This window comes from Lissotriton vulgaris, chromosome 2_1 (genome assembly GCF_964263255.1).
Source record: "Lissotriton vulgaris chromosome 2_1, aLisVul1.2, whole genome shotgun sequence".
In the NCBI taxonomy this organism is placed as follows: domain Eukaryota; kingdom Metazoa; phylum Chordata; class Amphibia; order Caudata; family Salamandridae; genus Lissotriton; species Lissotriton vulgaris.
The window spans coordinates 942297719-942313225 of NC_141687.1; the positions used below are offsets into that span (position 1 = coordinate 942297719).

A 15507-nucleotide genomic window follows, 5' to 3' on the forward strand; every position below is an offset into this window, starting at 1 on the left:
CAAAGGAAGCCAACATCCCTAATGGACAATACACACAAAAGTTGGTTTCAGTTGTATGACAAAGGTCACTCTAAGGCAGGGCCAAAGGATTATGCACTTCCGTAGCCCCAGATTTTTTCCGTATAATTATGGATTTGCAGCATTTGCCGCATAATCCTCCACCTACTGCATAATCTGCAGATTTTTACAAAAAAAATGTTGTTTCTTGGTCACTAAGTTACTACAAACGTGGTGACATGTTCATACACAGTGCAAGGCCCTTTGCCAATTTTAAGGGGGGAACTTTCAGTTGCTTATTTCTGTATTTGGTTGTTAAACTGGCACTTGCGAGGTGAAATGTTTGCCCAGACAGCATTACCATGTGTAATACTATCAAAACATGTGCCGCATTATGCTGCATAATTTGCTTTTTCTTGCCACATAATCAAGTCAACCATGCTGCATAATTTGGTGGGCCCCTGCTGCATAATTACCCGTGGCCCTGCTCTAAGGTGACAGGCATGCGAATGCTTGCAGGATCACGCTATTCTAACACATTTTAAAGCACGCCCATGCAGTTCAATTCATGCAGCAGCACCGGCCGAGGTTTCTCTGCCCGTGATATGAAAGCAGTCCCAACATAGAAAGAGTGCACTGACACGCGTGTGCCCCATTCTATTTCTCAGTTTTATTCTTGAGCGTCCTAGCGCTCATTCTTTCTGGCTTCAGCCTAAGCACAGTGGCAAACCACGATAAAAGCAAAACGTTGGTCCTCATGCACAACATCAAAACACTGCCCATGTAGACCACACAGCAAATAGGCATTCTTCTAGCCATGGTGCCCCAATGGAACAGTGTGCAACTCAGGCACAAATGCTCTTCGGCGGTTGGTCTGTGGTAGGTATTAACAGTGCTTAATTTGAGCCAGTGGGTTCCGGTGCTCAGCACTTGCACTTAATCAGCAACACCGGAGCTTTTCAAGAGCACCAGTTAACGACGCATTGTGGTGGCTCAGTGGACTAATGCATCCACAGCTGGGTCGTGTGTATGACCTCATAGTCACAGGTTCAAATCCCAGTGGGTCCACTCAGCCTTTCTTTCATCTGGGGTTGATAAAATGAGTACAATTGAGTTGGGTAACAATAAATATCTGTTATTCAGTACCAAGGTACCATGTTAGGGGTAAAAGTGCACTTTACAAATACACATGTTGCGCCTTATGTTATGATTTGCCCAGAATCACAGGATGTTGAACCAACGCCGAGGCTGGTATCTGGGTCAGCTGCTCAGGCCATTACACCACATCCTTTCCCCACTTTTATGGTTAGTAGTTACTTCTGTTTTAGGCAGCGATAACAGGAGAAATGGGCTGGTGCAAGCTGCCTCCTGAGGAGAGCCCAGGCACTTTATTTTATTTTTTACAAACTAACCACTGGGTATTAAGTGCTATATAGGTTCTTCTAAAATATGATACACTAGTGCACTGGAGTGTGTGTCCGGACTGGAAGCTGTCCTTTAGGTAGTCCCTGCCTGTGCTAGACGCTTATCAGACCAGCATAGCAGGCGGAAGCCCTCTGCAGGTTGTGGTTTAACAGCTACAGCTATCATGTGCTACATATATTTTGCTGTGGAAAGCCCAGTGCTGAGCACCTATACCATATTTTTATACAATAGGAGATACAGCATAAAGGACCTGGTTCTGAGGTGCATGGTCATGGCGGGTTGGTAATTTACCATAACCATGCAGCACATATGTGCCAGTATTGTGGAATTGCACGTAAAGCACCATGAAATGAGGAATTACCGTGAAGGACCAGATTTACCTGTAGTACAATCTGAGAAAATTCATAATTTTATGTGATTTAATGTGAACATTTACCCCCACATGCATCAATGTAAGGTTTTGCGATTCCTTATTTGCGAAAATTAGGGAATCGCAAAACGGGATGCAACAATTTAATCGCATAATTTTTGCTGTTCGGTAAAAATCGCAATTTTTACCGAATCGCAAATATTATGCGAATTCTAATTTGCGATTTCGCAATTCCCATTTATTCCTGCGGGCCAAAAGGCCCATAGGAATAAATGGGAAGGCATTGACATTTTGCGAATTTCAATTAGCGATTCGCAAAATGTTAATGCATTCCATGGGTGCAGGGGGGGGTCCAAAGGACCCCCCTCTGCACCCCTGAAATATATTTTAAAGTGCATGTTTCACACACACATGTCCTAAGGACATGTGTGTCTGTAACATGACAGTGTTTAAAATGCTAATTTAAGCATTTTAATACTTTTTCGCAAATTACCACGAGGTTCACCCTCGTGGTAATTTGCACCCCCTAATTGCGAATTCGCAATTTTAAAAACAATCATGTATTGCTTTTAAGGAATCGCAAATTTGCGATTCCTTAAAAGCAATTGCATTTTTGGAAATTGCTAAAAATAGCGATTTTGCCAAAAATAATTGATGCATCCAAAAAACCTATTTAGGAATCGCAAACGGCCGAATTTACCGATTCGCACCGTTTGCACTTCCTAAATAGGTTGATGCATGTGGCCGTTAGCATCTGCCCTGACCAAGTGATAAATGTATGATTTAGCCTCAGAGTGTGTTGTTGGGGAGAAGTGTAGCTTGGGGAGTAGGGGAGGAAAGTAGGGTACGTTCTGGCAGGGGGAGCATCCCTGCAGACAAAAACAAAAAAAACGTTGCGTGAGGCTCAGGAAAACCAGTTGTGGGAACATATACCCGCTCTGAATGAGACAGGGCAGAATTCCGGTATGAGGACTTTGCCTCGCGTTAATTATGCAGAGGGACACTTCACCCCTGCAAGGCAGCGCTTGATTAAACAGCACTGCAGTTGTGGAGGCATAAATGACCCCCATGCCGGAAAAAGAACAAATTGCTATCACTGGCATAGAGATGTTGGAGCGGTGAAATGTAAACAAATCCAGAATTTGATATGGTAATGCTGCTCCACCTGGTTCATAATCAAGGCCAGGGCATGTAATGTGGTGTACTAGTAATGAACCGCTGTGCCCGGATGTGACAGGGCCTCACTGTCATTTGGTGCTCCCAAGTCACTTCACAGCCTCTGGGCAGAGCCTCTGGGCTGGCAGGAAGGAGTGTTCCTTGCTCCCCAACTTCCTGTGCCAAGGAAGGGGGCAGGTAGGGCCTGAGCTCACATGAGGGTAAGGCGCAGTGGCGTAACAATAACCCCCGCAGCCCTTGGGGTGCGGGAGGGGCGAGATTTACATCAATTATACATGCATCATCATGTAGTTATTAATTTAATCAAACAATTTCTACAGCAGTGGGTCTGAAACTGCCCTTTTTAAAGCGTGACTCTCATATCCAATGAGTAAAACCAGAAATGATTACAGGCTGTGTTACTAAACTTGGACAATTTACAAGAAATTAAAGGTAAGGGGGGTGAAAGATCGTTTTCAGTTTCTAAAGGGAAGAGGGGCGGCACTATGCACAACATCATTTTCATCATAGGAAGACCCTTGAAGCGAAATGGCACATGAGTCTGGAGGTAGCGATGGCAAACAATAGTATTACATTAGACAATATGTTTTCACAGAAAAGCACAAAAAAATGTATTCAACAGGACATAAAAAGTAGTGCAGAAATTACAAAAAAATAATGTTAAAAGTCCCGTGCCAGACAAATACGCATCAGTACAGTATGCCCGGCTGAGAACTGTGTTCACTGCCCCCTACACCTTTAGCAGCCCTGCTGAGGAAGCAGCCCAGCTGAAAAGCTTGAATGTTGAGCAGTTACCAGTGTAGCAACCCACATATATATTGATATGTTTTCTCTTCAGAGGTGTTGGCATTGGCCCAATATATGCATAGCAGCGTTGCTGAGAAGTGTGCATACTATCCTATGACAAGCATAGCAGTCATACTGAGCAGTGTGCGTACTGTGCCAATGGAGTCCTTCTAAGAAGTGTTTCTACAGTACCATCAACAGCATGGCAGCCCTGCAGAAGCGTGCTTGCTATGCCTTTCGAAGTACAACAGCCATACAGAGAAGCACGGGTATTGTTCACTAGGAGTACGCCACCCTACATGGGCCCTCATTACAAGGGACCCTGAACGTAGTTGGTGTTTCACCACCCTTGAAGTTACAGATACAGGCCTACCAATAATTCTGGGGGTGGAGGAAATCTAGGCCATTACAAGTGGGACCCTCAGGGTCCCCATAGACATGAGGAGTTAGTGGGTAATCAGTAAGTCTTGGTCCAGCCCCACCGGTGATTTCTCATCCCCCCCACAAGTCTTTTTTCTTTCAAACAGAGATATGAATAAAAGCAGATCTGCTAAACACCATGGGCGTTATTTATGAGACCCTTACGCCGCTGTTGCGTCACTTTATGTGACGCTGCAGCAGCGTAAAAAATGGGCCACACTGCTCCATATTTACAAAGTGACGCATCTAGGCAGATGTGTCAGTTTGAAAATCCCTGCGCTACATTATACCTGTGACAGGTAAAATGTATGCAGGGTGGGTGTTATGGTGCAGAAAAGGCTCGTAGAAGTGATGCAGTGAAATCTATGAGATTTCACTGCGACACTTCCAGGACGACACTGCATCAAATCCTTACGCCTGCCTCACAGCAGGCGAAGGTGACGCAGGCACTTGCCCCATGTGAAAGGACACATTGCTGGAGTTGTGACTGTTTTCAGACATACCCCAGCAATGCACCACTTTTGCGCCTGCAGATACTTCAGGAATACTGACGGATCTGTAAATCCTTGCGACATGGAGCACCGTACAGTAAATATGGCGCATCCAAGGTGTTGCCAGGAGGGCACACTGAAAAGTGTTGCATCGCTCTTTTAACACAGCGATGCAACACTTTTCATAAATGAGGCCCCCTAAATCCTATAATTCCAATGGGGCGGTAACCGATGTCACCTGCTCCATTGGAATTAAAAGACCCCTCATAACAAGGGCCTATCAAGTGTGCATTATTATTAATATTGAAATTTGTTAAGCACGCAGCTACCCCCAATTGGGGTGTCCCGTCGCTGTAGACAGCTGAGCAGCAAAAACACATATAGGCTAATGGTTGGAAAACAGCCAGGTCTTCAAGTTGCACCTAAACAGAAATTCAGATTCATTAATTCGGAGACTTAGCGGTAGATTGTTCCAGAGCTTGGCCGTAACCACTGCAAAAGCTTTACCCCCTTTTCTAGAGCGTTGAAAACGGGGGGGGGGGGGGGGGCATAGGCGGCAGAGGTGGTTAGATCTAAGTGCTCGGGATGAGTGCACCAGCTCCAGCCTCTGTCTAAGGTACACTGGTCCCTTACCCTTCAGAGCCCTGAAGGACAAGTCCAGGGCCTTAAACTGGATGCGGGAGGGCACCGGGAGCCAGTGGAGTTTCCGCAGATGCGGGGTAATTGAATGGCGATAAGGGATGTTACATATCAGCCTAGCAACCGCATTCTGCAAAATCTGCAGCCGGTTGATAAGATATGCCGGTGCTCCCACATTTAAGCTGTTGGAATAATCCAAGTGGGAGGTAATAAGGGCATGAATGATCGTCCTCCGAGAGTCCAGAGGGAGAAATGGGAAGATTTTCCTAATCTTGCATACTGCCAATTTACAAATAGAGCCCCATTCAGAAGTATTCTTTGTGTGCCAGTATAAGCATGGCGCCTAGGCTCAGCAGAGTGGGCCCAGACCCATTCCAAGTATAGCAGAGCTGCTCAGAAGGGTGACATCATCTAAGTTCAGCTGTAGCAGTCCTGCTGAAAAGTGTGGCTTTATCCAATTACAAGTGTAGCGGAATTGCTGAGGAAGGTGGCATTTTCTAGGTGTAAGTATAGCAGCATTGCTGACAAGTATGTACTGTCCTTTTACAAGTGTATGAGCGCCACTGAGAGCATTTTCCCTTTACAACAATACCAATTCTACCGAGTAGTGCGCGTAATGTACCATTACATGTATAGCAGCTCTGCTGAGAGGTGCATCCTGTTCTCTTAAAACTACAGCACTTCCGCTGAGGCGAGTGTAATAGCCCCACAACAAGGACAGCACTTCCTCTGAGGTGTGTGTAAAAGCCCACAACAAGCACAGCACTTCCTCTGAGGTGTGTGTAATAGCCCACAACAAGTACAGCAACCCTGCTGAGGTGTGTGTAATAGACCCACAATGAATACTGCAGCTCTGCTCAAGGGCGTGGCATTTGGCCGCATAAAAAGTATAGAAGCCTCACCGAAAAGTCTGAGTATTAGGCAATCACAAATAAAGCAGCTGTGAGAAGATTTGTGAAAGGTGTACTTTTACAGTTATGCAGTAGCCTCAGTGACAACTGCGGGCATTGGTCCATTACATGTATGGCTGCTTTACTGAGGAGCTTGCACATTGCCCTATCACAAGTATAGCGGTCTGAAGAGTATCATCTGAAAGTTTAAAAGCCCTGCTGAGGAAAGTGCATTAAGGCCAAATACAAGTCCAGCACCCCCACTCAGGAGTGTGCAGATTGCGCAATTAGAAGTACAGCAGATCCCCTGGGAAGTGTTAACATGCTCCAGTTACAAGAACAGCAGTTCTTTTCAGAAGTGAAGGCATTACTGAGAAGTGTACTGATTGCCTATTACAAGTAAATCAGAGATTCTGGGACATGTGCATATTGTGGCATTACAAGTTTAACAGCTCTGCTGAGAAGTGCTGACATTGTCCTATTACACGACTAGCAGCAATGATTACAAGGGCAACATCCAATTACAAGCATAGCAGCACTGCTGAGACGTATGCTCACTGTTCTGAGGAAGTATACCAGACCTGCTGAGAACAGTGTCCTTTTACAAGTAGAAGAACTCTACTGAGCAGTGAGTGTACTGTGCCATTACACCTGTAGCTGTTCTGCTCAGAAGAACGCCTCCTGTCCATTTAAATGTATAGCAGCTCTGCTGAGGTGCGCGTGTATGTGAAACAACCTTTACAACACAACTGTTACAACGCACTACCATTACAACAAAACTTTTACAATGCAACATCCATTACATCGCATGCCATTACAACGCAACCATTACAACACATGACACTACAACGCATACCACTATAACGCATGTCATTACAACCCAGTCATTACAACGCCTACCATTACAACGCATACCATCACAACGCATAGTACCCTTACACTATCCAACACTTACCCTACTGTTGCAACCCCTGGAGTTAGAATAGTAATTTTTACCCCTACACTATCCAACACTTCCCCTACTGTTGCACACCCTGGAGTTAGAATAGTAATTGTTACCCCTACACTATCCAACACTTACCCTACTGTTGCAACCCCTGGAGTTAGAATAGTAATTTTTACCCCTACACTATCCAACACTTCCCCTACTGTTGCACCCCCTGGAGTTAGAATAGTAATTTTTACTCCTACACTATCCAACACTTACCCTACTGTTGCAACCCCTGGAGTTAGAATAGTAATTTTTACCCCTACACTATCCAACACTTACCCTACTGTTGCACACCCTGGAGTTAAAATAGTAATTGTTACCCCTACACTATCCAACACTTACCCTACTGTTGCAACCCCTGGAGTTAGAATAGTAATTTTTACCCCTACACTATCCAATACTTACCATACATGCAATGTAATGGTATGCGTTGTAAAAGTAGTATGCGTTGTAATGGAATGCGTTGTAAAGGTAGTTTTTAAAAATGTGTTGTAATGGCATGCGTTGTAATGGAATGCGTTGTAATGGATGTTGCGTTGTAAAAAATGCGTTGTAAAAGTATGCGTTGTAACGTCATACAACGGGGTGTATTGTCCTGCTATGACAGCAGTGTGGCCCTTTGGCACCATAAAAAGTATAGTAGTGCCGCAGAAATGTTTGCGTATTAGGCGATCACCACTATATCAGCAATGGTGAGAATTGTGCAAGGGTTCACTTTTTACGTTTAGATAGCACCCATCTGACAAGGGCAGGCATTGGTCCATTAAATGTATAGCTACTTTGCTGAGAAGCTCAAACATTGTCCTATTACAAGTAAAGCAGCCCACAGCAAAAATATGCATAGTGCGCCCTTCTGAGAAGTGTGCATATTGTGCCATAACATGTTTAGCAGCCCTGCAGCTCTTGACACGTCTGCATACTGTCCAAGTATGGCAGCCCCATTCAGAAGTGTGTATATTGTATCTTACAAATATGACAGCCCCGCATACAGAATTATCCCATTACAAGAATAGCAGCTTTAAATTGCCCTACTACAAGTAGAGCAGCCATGCTGAGAAGTGAGCTTATTGTGACATTACAAGTTTTGCAGCCCCGCTGAGACGTGGGCACCCTGTTCAATTACAAGTACAGCACCTCATTAAGAAGTGCATATATTACATGATTACAAGCACGACAGCCCTGAAGAGAAGTGCGAGCCATGACCCATTGCACAAGTAGCATTACTGATAGGAAGTACAACATTATCCAGTTACAACGATAACATCGCTGTTGAGAAGTGTGGGCATGCTCCAATTACAAGCATAGCAGCACTGCTGAGAATAGTGACTTGTTCTAATTACAAGTGGAATAACAGTGCTGACAAGTGTGGCCATTGTCCCATGGCAGGCATAGCAGTTTTACCGAGAAGGACTCGATATCGGGGATAGAATACCGGAAATAAAATATTAACAGGTTCGTCTTAATTGTCTATACCTAGCGCCACATATATATCCCTACGCGGTACTATATATCTTCAAGGTGAGTAGATGTGGACTTAGGAATACATAGAGGTCAAGATTTGAAAAACAATATCCGGGACTCTTAGCAGCTGCAGCACCGGGCTGCTGCAGATAGAAAGTGCTTGTTTGCGTGCCTGCGTGTAATAAAGAGGAACAGTTTCTGCAACAATATTACCAGGGACAGTCTCCAACTTGCCAGGACAGTCCTTGCAAAAAAGGGACAGTTGGCACCTATGGGAATTAATAGTGAACGTATTCTTCCCTACATGCACTTCCTTTTAGCTACTTTCTCTCCCTCGACATTCTTGCACCACAGTTTTGTTGGTGTGGATACTCGGCAGTAATATGGCTGGTGGTACTGTCGCTTCACAAGTAGAGCAGCAGCATTGCTGCAGCCTCAAGGCGCTACCCCAGCGGACTCGGATGATTGACCGCGTGAAGTGTTAACCTTCAGAAGTGTCTGATAAATCTCTTGTCCACAAAAAAAAAGCTGGCATACTTCGAAGTTGAGACTTACCTCTAGAACTCACGGGGTGTCCCGTGCTTGCAGAACAAAATGCACCGGAAGCAGCAGCGCCCTCTAGCGACCTCGGGAAGGAGGGCACCAAGGAACAGTGAGATGAGGAGAGGGCTCTGGGCGATGGTCTCTGCTGGGCCTATTAAACGTGCCTCAAAGATGTTACCGCGGTGACACTTCTTTCTCACAGCATAGATGTACCCCCTCCTCTCAGACTTTCTACTTAAATGGCCAATCAGCAGCACTCAATGCCGTATCAGGCGCTGTCTCGAAGTTTTATTACAATCTCCCTGACTCTCCAGCAGGTCTAGGGGGTCCTCTGTCTGGACAAATAAAGCCGACGGTGTCTCGCGTGCTCCCTGCCGCCGGGACCCCAGCACAGAGCCCGGCAGCGCCAGCTTCCTTCCCGCTCTCCCAGCTCCCCCCCGTCTCCAGCCCCCTCTGGCTCCCGCGCCTGGGACCGGCCGAGAGTGGAAAGTGCCGGTCACTTCCTCCCGCCAGATGCCGGAGCACAGTAAAGAATTGTCGGGCCTCAGACCTGGGAGGGACTCCTCCCAACACCCCCCACGTCCTTGGGTTGAGGGGTGGGGCGGAAAAGGACCGGACCCACGGCAGGAAAAATAAACGCCGAGAGGGAAAGAAAGATCACCTGTCTGCTGGAGAAACAAGCTTTAGGTGGGAAACCCGCTAGAAATATATTGGATTTTTTCTTGAAATGTGTTGCCATTCGATAGAGACCGCGTAAATGACCAAAGGCGCATGATTAGCTGCTTTAAGTGACAGTCGTCCGTTTACAAGCAACGGACTATCTGACCTAAAAACAAGGATTGGCAAAGCCAATAGGCATGGTCTTGGCAAACTGGTGCAATTGTTATTTTTACTTACTTATAGCAAGCATATGCTACAAAGATAAAAAGAATGGTGAAAGAAATAAAACAAGCCACCTAAGTGTGTCAACCATATGCTGGAAAAAAACAAAGAATTGTGCATTTTGTGATTGGTTTTATGCTCATCCCAATACAGATTTCAGGGGTAGTAGAATACCCAAATTTAGTTTTCTGCATCATATATACTGAGAAAATAAGAACTCATCTTTGGCATTCTTTTCTTTTATTTGAATTCGTGTGCAGGAAAAGAAAGACAGCCGACACGTGTTTCACTCGAAGGCCAACAAGCCAGGGCTGCTCCCAGGAGCATTTGGACCACAGTTGGACCGAGCGATTAACGCTTTCTATTGTGCACCGTTCTTTTATATTCCACAACAACGGCATAAGAATTCCTGCATTGGGAAAGCCCTGGCTTGTTGGCCTTCGGGCGAAACACGTGTCGGGTGTCTTTCTTTTCCTGCACACGACTTCAAATAAAAGAAAAGAATGCCAAAGATGAGTTCTTATTTTCTCAGTATATATGATGCAGAAAACTACATCTGGGGATTCTACTACCCCTGAAACCTATAAGGGAAAGAGCATAAAACCAATCACACAACACACTACTTGGATCCAGGTGGTATTTGGGTGAAACCACCGGTTTGGTTTTTGCCACAACTCATAATCGGGTCATGACCTTTTGTGTGGAGAAGTGTGGCTCACTGGTTAGAGCAGGCAGACCCTGAAGCAGAGGTCAGACCCGTTACCAGGGTTCAATTCCCGACGCGGCAGGGTCTTGAGCTCAAACGTCCACGGACTCGATAATTCTCGCTTTGGTGCCTGACCTAATCATGGGTTCACACTCTGCAACTCTGGGCATTAAGCTTGCTTAATCTCCACAATGGCCCCCCGCGGCGGGATGCCTGGCTTCCACCCTGGGGATGCCCTGTAGGGGCTATCTCACAGGGAAAAGCCAGGACGGGTTCCCAAGGCAAGCACCGAGATACCTCCCCAGGTGATCGAGTGCTACATAAGAACATACAAAAACAAAAAAAAAACCTGGTAACACCCACCAACTAACCCCCCCCAAAAATTGCATAGTATTTTAATAAAAACTGTATTGCTGCATCATAGCAGGAAGATGTACAGACCAAGTATAGAAACTCTTTTTTTTATTTTTAATGACCATCCCAGTAAAATATGATTTTTATTGACAAAGAATAGATACTATTGGATTTGAATATTTTAAGCTGATGGCATAAGCACAAAAGGAGGAGAAAAAAATGGATAAAGTAATGAAAGAAAAACACATTGGCAAAGTAAAGTACTGTACTCAAGACCTTCCTCTCAAGTAAATTTTTTTAGGCAGACGTGCAAGCACTTCTTTTTTAGGCGGATATGGACATGCATGCAGGTAAAAAGGCCTTCACTCAAAGTGCGAGAGAGCAAGTACTTTAATAGTACTGACTTATTTCCCCATGTATGTATGTATGTGACCAGGCCAGACCTAAAAACGACCCCACAGCGAGCTAATACATAAAATATCCATAAGACCATTGGCACAGAGTATTGATATCCAATCAGAAGAGGTGACTCAGAATCTAATAGGCTGCGTCTAGGGCAACTGTGGGTGAAACTGGTCACAGTTTGAAGGTCGTAGGACAAGCAATGCTGGAGTCGGGCTGATACTTACAGTCTGTCACTGGGAGTATTTATTTCAAGGAGCCATATCTGAAAACTGGACTGTCGGGCTTCAGACATGAGTACTCACTGGATCCACAAGATCACCATTTTGATATCAGAAAACTTGAATATGATGATAGGATGCAACTATAACACCAATGGGTGATATCCCAGGAATTGCCACAGCCGATAGGACCCTCCTCTAAACCCTCTGGTGAGGCGTTAAACATGCTATGTCCTTCTCAGCCTGAAACAGTGCAGATCCAGACTCCCACACAGTGGGGATTGTACAGTGTTGGTTACGGATGAAGGCAGCTCGCAGCCCTGGAATGGTATCTGGGTGGCTGCAAACCTGTGGTCACACAGGATGTGTGTAAGTCAGTTCTGGCTAACAAGGCTGCAATGTCCTGGTGGATCCTGGCTGGCTCACATTCTCGAGACAACCTCAATACAAGATTCAGTCAGTCTGGCCATTTCGTTGCCCTCCTAGTCTAGGGCCGGCTGCTCTCCACTTACTGGGAGTGCGGCTTCCGCTGTTCGTTCCCAGGCAGCTTGCGGCACCTTGGAGGGGAATTTCCATTTTCTGCCCTTTCATTTTGTCCTTCAGAGGACACATTTCACTTTCCACATTCTCGCCAAGTCACATAACACCAGTGTATCATCAATGGGGGGCTAGGGCTGGAGGGCTTGCACAGGGGGGATGCAGGCCACCTCGCTCTCCTAAAAGTGAAAGGCAAAAAGGAATATGCCCCTGAGCTCGAATCAGCTGCCAACATCCTTAAGGGCTTCTGCATTGCGTGATGGGCGAGTGCACTGGCCACCCATGACTATAAGTTGGAGGTACAATGTGTGTCCTCGCCTGCCTAAAAAAGACTGGCACTTTGCTTTCGAGCATCATCCAACAGATGACGGCCCATTCATGCGTTCCCAGAATTCCAAGCACACTAAGGAAAAGCACAAGGCAGGAAGGAGAAAGTTGAGCGAGGCTGGGTGTCAGAGCTTTCCTTACCATGCAAGGACTTTTATCTCTATAAATTGTTGTTAACTAGTCTTCACTTATAATCAGACAAATATAATAATGTAACGGACAGAGGTGCATGTCACCTGACACAAATGTGTGTGCCCAATCATGAATCAATTTTCGTTGCGGGGGCTGAAACCAACTTTACATGCCAGCAGCACCCAAAGTGGTGCCGGATTGCAGTGATCATCTTGCCCACCCTGTCAGTACTTCGAATGGCCACAACATCCCCTTTAGACCCTGTCATATCTGACGGATGTGACTCACTGGTATTGATGCCTTCAATGCTCTTCTACTTTGATAAGAAGCCATTCATCATCTGTTAAGGATTTATGTGCAGGCCGCAAGCTTTTGGTCATGCAGGCCACCTGCCACCAGCCCCACAGGAGTGGGAGTGTTCATTCTGAGGTGAGATGGCTCTCTCATGTCTACGGCACAGAACAGGCGGAGGTGAGACCTGTCACTATGCAAGACTAGGGCATACCTATCAATGGTATAGCATGTGTAGTATGTAACTTTACAGAAGAACATATTTATAGAAATCAATTTCTAAAAGCCTAAATGATTGAAAACCCTGTTGGTATGAAAACAAATTAACAGAAATATAATTTGTTAAAAAAAAAATAAGAGAAAAAAACAAATAAAAAAACAAATAAAAAAATAATATTAACTTGCTAATACAAACATGCTTTTAATAGAAAAATAATCAGTTGGCAAACTCCATAGCAAATCCTGTTACGTAACATAGGCCGAGATTAACCAATTTACTAAGCAAAGCAGACCTGCATCCAATTTGGCTGTGCTACACAAATAAATCCATATTTGTAAAGCGCAGCAAATCACCTGTGAAGGTTTCAAGGGGCTCAATTGTGGGCAATGGTGACATTCAGTGACTTGCCCAGAATCCCAGAATGTTGAGCCAATGCTGAGACTCTGCCCTATTTCCTCCAGACCCGAAGTCGGCAGCTCAGGCCGTTACGCCACCCCCACCCCTACCAGGGAGTAAACACAACACAGCACCGTATCTACAAATATTGGCTTGCTGTTGCTCTCACCCCCCTGTGCTAGTGCACAAGCAGACTGCCTTGTGCTGCACTCAGCTTCGCACCATGGTGCAGAGGTGAGTATTCACTGTCTAGCATACGATTTCTACTGGAGGAAGAACATTACAGTACACGTTCCAATGCACAGACAAACTCAGAAGGACCCCATGCATTGGATGTGTGCCGTGCACTGCATTACACATGCAATGTGTCCGTTTTCTTGAGAAATTATCACATATCTCCTTGTCCAGGTCAGAAGACGGTAGTGGTGGATACACAGGTCGCACATCAATGATTGAACATATTCAAGTGGGCTATTAAGTACAAGGAGCAAATAGACAAAGGAAACAAAAAAGTATGAAGTGGTGCCACTCAGGGTAGAAAACACCACACTACCTCAGGTGCAAAAAAACACAAGTGACCATTGAGGTGACCTGTGAAATTGATATACAACAAGATGTACCCCGGCACTCCTAAAGTTTACAATTCAAATTATGACATTATTTAGTCAGTCTTGACTAGATAATGTCATAAATTTGAATTCTAAACATTAGGGGTGCCGGGGTACATATCTTGTGTGTGCCTGCTGCACGTAGGTGTTCGTTTTTGACTCAAAGCTCAGCCTGGCTCTCTCAGTAGATTGGACTTTGTGTCAAAACCTATGGGTATTTGCGTTGATCCAGCCCAGTAACGCACCCTTGATGCAAAGCACGACAAATCTATTTTTGTGCTAAGAAAAGTTCACCTTTTCAGAGCCAAACACCTTTGCTGGACAGCAACCAGTGTGTGCTGCTTTGTGTCATTTTGCGGTGTGGTAGCACCAACTCAAAGCCTTACTAATTCTGAATCAGAATTGGAATATTAAAGTATAAAAAGAGGAGGGGATAAATGTGGAGGGAGGCGGGAAAGGTGAAAGAGTTAAGAGGAATGATTGTTTGGAAATGGGGCCAATAATAAGGGCAGGAAATATGACACATGGGAGAGAGGGACAATCAAAATGTTAAATTGATTAAAATAGGAGGGCAAGTGGTGTGAGGGACAAACTGCACCGCTGCAAGAGGTGTGAGGGACACACTGCACCGCTGCCATTAAACTACCCAACCAGGGGCCATGGTGGGGGAATTGTGCTTGCTTAAAATACAGCACATAATTCATTTCTGAAGCAGGGAGGGACACCTCGTCGCCAACGGTCAACTTTCTCACCAGGCCGCAGATGTGATGGTGCAGCGGCACCAGGGAGAGGGATCACCTGGTCTGGGATCAGCTGATCCCAGACCAGGTGATCCCTCTCCCTGGTGTCTGAGTGGATAGGACTTCTAAGTTTCGTGCTGTGAGCCGGTGATCCTCCCGCCTCTCCGTCTCTCATCTCACGGCACGACATTGGCGACGAGACCACGAATCACCTGCCACGTTTTTATCCCGCAGGGGAAATATGCATTTATAAAACGTCTGCTAGAAAATTGCTTAGATCCTGTGCTCCTAATTGGATCCATCCCTGCGATCTGCACGGCACATGCTCCGGAGAGGAGCGCAATCAGGACCCAGAGTGTGGCCGAAGACAAAAGGACGGGAGCTAATGAACCAGGAAGGAGCGCCAGGAAGAGGCCATCAGCGGGCTTTGGAAGCCAGCCTGGAACTAATTGGGTAATTGAAGAGCGGCCCCGTGCCCTTTAATGCGTTCCAGACCCTGTCT

General features: G+C 45.6%; 1 protein-coding gene across 1 annotated transcript in view; it reads right to left on the minus strand.

Moving 5' to 3' along the window:
• Window positions 1-9717, minus strand: part of EVA1B (eva-1 homolog B) — a 148874-nt gene extending 139157 nt beyond the window's left edge. Inside the window, exon 1 of the mRNA XM_086956465.1 lies at window positions 9202-9717. The gene's annotated coding sequence lies outside the window, so the exon portion shown is untranslated. The remainder of the gene's footprint in view (window positions 1-9201) is intronic.
• Window positions 9718-15507: the final 5790 nt, after the last annotated feature.